The sequence below is a fragment of the Oryza sativa genome, chromosome 12 (assembly GCF_034140825.1).
Source record: "Oryza sativa Japonica Group chromosome 12, ASM3414082v1".
Classification (NCBI taxonomy): Eukaryota; Viridiplantae; Streptophyta; class Magnoliopsida; order Poales; family Poaceae; genus Oryza; species Oryza sativa.
The window spans coordinates 21,301,501-21,307,500 of NC_089046.1; positions in this window are offsets into that span (position 1 = coordinate 21,301,501).

Consider the following 6,000-nt stretch of genomic DNA (forward strand, 5'->3'; position numbering starts at 1 on the left):
TTCCTGACATTGCATAATAAGCAGGTATGTCTGGGTAGTGAAAGGGTAAGCATACATAGGGTGGTCAGCGGTTTCCCAGCTGCTTAGGATAGTGCTCACCATAAAAGTGGCTTCTGGCTGGACAACACAAGATCTTACTTCACTTATGGGCATTTTTTGCACTTTATGCCCATAAATACACAATTGAGATGAAAATAATGCACGGATGGGGCGGATTTCTCTCTACTTGTGCCGCTACGCACATAGATACTAAAGGTAAATCTACACGGAATGTGGTGTAAATCTACGTAAATAAGAGATAAGTAACCCTATTGTCTCTTCTCCATTTGTATATGGTGAAGAATTCAGTCTACATGCAGTGTTGAATGACGAGTCAAAGTTCATGTGAATAGGGCTCTCAAGCTATTTTGTCATAGCTTCTGTGTGACAATTCCAGAATTTCTTTGTTTTAAATATATTTTATCCATGGATTTTCAATCCACACCATCAGTAATATATAATAAATATTACTAAATAAATATTTTTCTCCGCGTCCATTTCTCTGTATGCGTGCAAGATCTCTCAGCAACAAGAAAGCGAGGTCCATTTATCAACATTTCATCAATATCTCCATCTTCCTTGTCAAGTTCCCTAACCCCCTTTATAGCTTCACGCTGTTTGAATAGTTCCAATTAATGGAATCGAAGTCATTACACGAGTGAGTTTAGCAAGTGGAATATCTGACTTTGAAGGAGCTGCTGCGAGTTCTCGAATTGTAGTTGAACTGGCGTTAGAGGCTAAACTTACTACATTGGCACTCGCTGGGAAGGCTGTTTTTCATTTGGTACTGAAGCATGAAGCAGGTAATATCCAACTCTTATTCGTCCGAACACTTGACTTCAAAACTTTCATCCTGACACGGTTTGTTTTCACATCAAACCCCGGAGTTCTCCTTATATATTTTATCAGATAAGATAGTAGGTCTGTGAGCTGGCAAATTAGTTTACTTCCTTACGCCGCTTTGCTTTCTGTAAAGTCAGCACTATGCTTCTTAACTTAAAGTGCGGATGCGATGGCATATGTGTACAAGATCCTATAGAGAGGGAGGGCAGAGGATTGAATTCTTTACCAAAGGATGCGTCGAAGCGTGACAAAGAAATGGCTGTCAAAGAGAAGGCCAAAAATGCCAATCTTCAAGCCAGAGGCGAGGGACAACAACCTTTGCCCGGCGGGGCGGCGGCTTCCTCAGAAAAAGAGAAAACTCTCTCACTCTCCTCTTTGACTGAACACTTGAGATAGATATTGATCATAGATAGGATGCTGGGTTAAGTAAGAGGATTTTCATTTAGGTGAAATTTGGTCAATATGTATCCCGCTGGGTATGACTCGTAGTCAATCTCTGGAGGATATGGAGGATCATAGGCTAGGTAACCTTTTCACTATTCTTTTAGAAAGGTACCTTCAAATAACCAGGTCTCTTCATCCTTATCGGGCACTCCCACAAGAGACAATTCTTTTTAGCCTCTAAGAGACAACAAGAAGAGCCTAACCAGGACCTTGAGATAACAGCCCATAGGGTAGCCCCTACAGAGCAAAAATCTAAGGTCGGAATACCGGAGTTCTTTCTTTGCTTCCAAGAACATAGATTCCTTCTTCAACCCAGGTCATGACCGAGGGTGGGTATCTCACTCGCATATCTAGAGCCCAGCATCTCTCCTGAACGACACCTTCTGCAGACTCTACTGGTGGTATTCCCCGAGGCGAGGGTAAATATGTGCATTCATATCGGTCAGGAAACGACAATGACTCTTCTTCTTCCGGGAAGCTATGGGCACCTCACAATTCTTAGACGACATTAGTGGAAGCGAACATTCGTAGCATTCATTGTCACCGATCATTGACAAAAGAAGCCGTACGAAAACTTAAGGAATCTTTAGATTTGGCGGCTATAGACTCAAAGGGCACAGACAGGCTGCTGGTACTGTTTTTTTAGCTAACTAAAGTCCAACTTCCTTTGCCGAAAGAGGATGAAACGGACCACCCGATACCAATGAACTCACCAAAAGTTCACTGATCAGATCAACCACTGATCGCTGAGAATTCCAACCCTTTCTATCCCAGCTTCTACTCCACACAGTTGTTCTCGACTTCTACTCTCGATACTTATCGTAGTTTATTTTTCTACGGTTCCTTCGGGCTAGGGTTAGTGTCATTTCCACTACTTTTGGGAGTGTTATGATCAGCCAAGCTCGACAATTCTCTCAATAGTACCTCGTTTTCATCTAAAACACTGCTTAAAGCTCGATGGGCCGTATGGCCAAAGTTTTTGAACTCATCTCCCCCAATATGATGGGGTTTAGTACCAACTAAGCGGCCATCGCTGTCATGAATTGATATTCGCTTTTTACTAGTAAGTCCCATGGTGATATGAAATTCCTTATATTGAACTAATAGTTCTGCCCAATTCCTGTGGAATTGTTTCTCATAGGTGTGTGTGCCTATCGCCTGCCTTGTTGTTTTTCCTGTTCAACCACCCCAACTTGTGACGTATAACGATGCAGGTATCTGGCCAGCATTGACCGTTCGAGTTGATGAGCGGAACCCAGACCCATGCCAACTGGACACCCGCAACGTATGTCCACCCGCCCTTTCCTTTGATAAATCCTATTCCTATCGATTTAGCTGCATAGGCAATACGACGTTACTACGAATAAATGACGAGCGAACCCTCGAAAACCGAATCGGGATTATCCACTTGAACAGATGGGAAACACAAAGCAAGGTATCATTGTTTATAAATGTATCGATTAGCTCTGTTGATAAGGATCATGATGAAATTGCAAGTACGGATGGATTGAGACCCGATCTGTTCCGATCCTTTGGCATGGGAAATCCTTCCTTTTACTCTCTCTTTTGAATGAGTCGTGGTGCGCTCATCAAGAAGGGGAAAGATGGATGGGAAATGCTTGTCAAGCTCGGTTCTTTAAAGAATAGCATCCTCGTCTTCCTAGTGAAAAGCGCATTGGGATTCTCTACTTGTGGTGGTATAGTGCTGCTTTTAGTGATTTGGAGGGTGCCTCCCGTGGGCATGCCTGCTACGCTGATTAAGCGGGTAGGCAGATGGATTGATCTACTCGTTCAACTTGCTTGTGTTGGTGAGTTGTTCTATTATTGATTGGTCGAGCCCGGAGGAAGAGTGGCCTTGAGTTTCTCGATACATAACATTGTCTAAATCAACCCAAGTCGCTTCTTCATTTCTCTAAACAGACTGGTAGTTGGGTGAGGGATGTTTACTATTGATTGGTTATAGGCCTTCCTTCCAAGCATCAAAGAAAGAAAAGAGCAAAGCAATTCCAACATAAACTGACACTTTAGGATCCTCTAAGCCTTTCTATAGAACCCCTAAGTAGGGAAGGTACTAAAAAGAAACTCAAAACTAGCACTACTAACACAGGCTGAAGAGGATGACCTCGAAAAAGAATACAATTAAAGATGTGGCCTTCCCTCCAAGCACATATATGGATATGGAGCACTCTTTTCCACCCTATCCTTATATATTTCATTCCCGCCATTGACAGCAACTCACTCTTTTCGAACTGCACTTTGAAAGCCAAAGCCAAGAAAGACCATATCAACTACTCTCCAAATTGCAGGATAAGTCACAGAATTCAAATGGAAGACAGAAAGAGAAGGCAATTCAAACCTAATGGCCAAACATTACGAATCCAAGACAGAAAGACTTATAGCCATAAAAGAATAACAAGAGAACAAAAACAACTCCATATTCTACTGGCCTGCCTCTCTGATCTACTATCCAACTGCCATGGAAGCACCACTGAAGACTGGCTTCTCCGACCTTCCACCCGATCCTGGGCGATCCCGGATCGACAAGCCGACGGTATGGATTCCCTATATATGGATGGTAGGAACGCTTCAACTGCAGAGCCCTGAATGCGTCAGTGAGGTTCCCTCTATGAGAGAAAGAGAGGTTGCTAATCTTGGATCAGACGGCGTGTTGGTATTATTGATAAGGCTTGGATTAGCAAATTAGCACCGCTTGAGTTTAGGTATTCGAAATAGCGAAATACATAAATTATCTATCTCAAGTACGTCTCCAACTTATCTTGAGCCATCAGTCAGATTAAAAGCAGCGCCCTGCCGGCAGCTCCTGACCTCTGTTCCTATGGGAGAAAGAAGGTGTGGCTTTGGACCCCAAACTCTTCCATGACGGCCTTCTTCCACTCATTTTATTAGCAATCAAACCTCTTCCCTGCTCTTGCACTGAGGTAAGCATTCAAATAGCAAAGCAAGGGAAAAAATATGGTATGTATTTTTTTAATCTACATACAGAGAAAGCGGATGTGCCCTTATTAGCGCAGTTGAAAATAAAATATATAACGCGTAGTTGCAAGCTTTCTTTCGTGAGCTAGCTATGTTTGCTTCCTCTTTTCCTCTCTGTTTCGGATGTCAACCCAATCTCTGATTCAAGTCCATAAGTTCCTTTTTTATAGCTCCTGTTGCTCTTCTCTGGCTAGGATCTCACTTATATGGCCTTTTTTTTCTTTTATATATTATATAGTAAGCTTCAATAGATAGCGTAGTAGGTGCTGTCTCTATTTACTTTCTTTCTTACGCCTAGGTGCTACCTTCTTTCCAGTTCCGTAAGTCCCATAGAGTTATTTTTTATCTTTGATTCCCAAACGCTGCGCGCAAGTCAAGCTTACAGAATTCCTGCCGGGGCGCCTTCTTTCTTATGCCAGCCAAGTAGCAATCAGAAAACCAATCAATCTTCCTTACACTACGACAATTCACTTGAACTACCAACATCATGAGTGACCCAGGCCGGCCGTATATGCGTCATTTCTCCTCATCCTTGTCTCTATTTGTTAATTGCTCGCTACCCGTAGTGGGCCTTGAGTAGGATTTAAGCACGGGTTTCGAACCGTCTACTTTTCCTTATCCTTATGGGAATTTAAGAGAGAGATCACTCCACTGAGTAACCGAGAGAGAAGATTCAGGCAAGTATGCCGTACCCTATTTAAAATAGAGGCAACGAACCACCAATCCATTACGATGCCCGCAAAGAAAACCAACGCTTAAGACGCTATTGGAGACTAGCGTAGCTATTATTCGAAGCTTATTAATTTCTTTACTGCGTTCAAGGCATGACCGCGTGATAGGTGTCCTTTTCCCCCTACTCAAGAAGAGTTACATCTAAGTTCCGATCGTGATATGACAAACAAATCTTACTTTTTCTTTCCCAAGCTGGCGCATAACCTCTGGACCGATAGGAAGATCGATGACCCGCATCCTACAACTTCAAAGAAGTATTTGTATCACACCCGAGCAATGGACCGGGGAAGGAGTTTCATTCATTTACGGAGTTTGGAAGCGAGGACGATCCAGGATCGACTGCTATCTGAAGAAGTGGAATGGATCTGATTACCCATTGGCGTCTGCATTGACGCTTCTGACTACCCCTACTCTGTGTCTTTTGCGTTTCCTTATTCATGTACTCATGTCTATTTCTATTTGTATGATACTGATATTGCAATCGATCTATCCCTTGGTCCTCCCAATCGAATTGTTAAGTATGTTTTTTCCCTTTCGAGAAATGGTGGCAGTACCAAATGCCGAATTAGCGGCTGTACCAAATGATCAATGCCTCTGGGGTTTCCCTTCTCTTCAGCTCTCCCCGGTTTCACCGATGTGTTGGGCACTGAACACTTTTCAAGATCCGGTTTTGGTAGGACGAAGATTTTTCACTTTCGTGAAGGTCGTTCTGAGGTGGAATCGAACCACTCTGTTAGGATTTAGAGTCCAACGCGCAAAGCTAAAGAGGATTTCGAGTCCTCTGCTCTAACCAGCCAGAACCTAGAATACAGGGATTGTGATACTGAACACCCACACAATCTCGATTTGACATGACAGAGAGAGAGAGATGGCGATGGCAGTCTCTCTCTCTCTTCTTTTTAAGGGATATTATTGACAGGCAAAAACCAATGTTCAATTCATACTTCA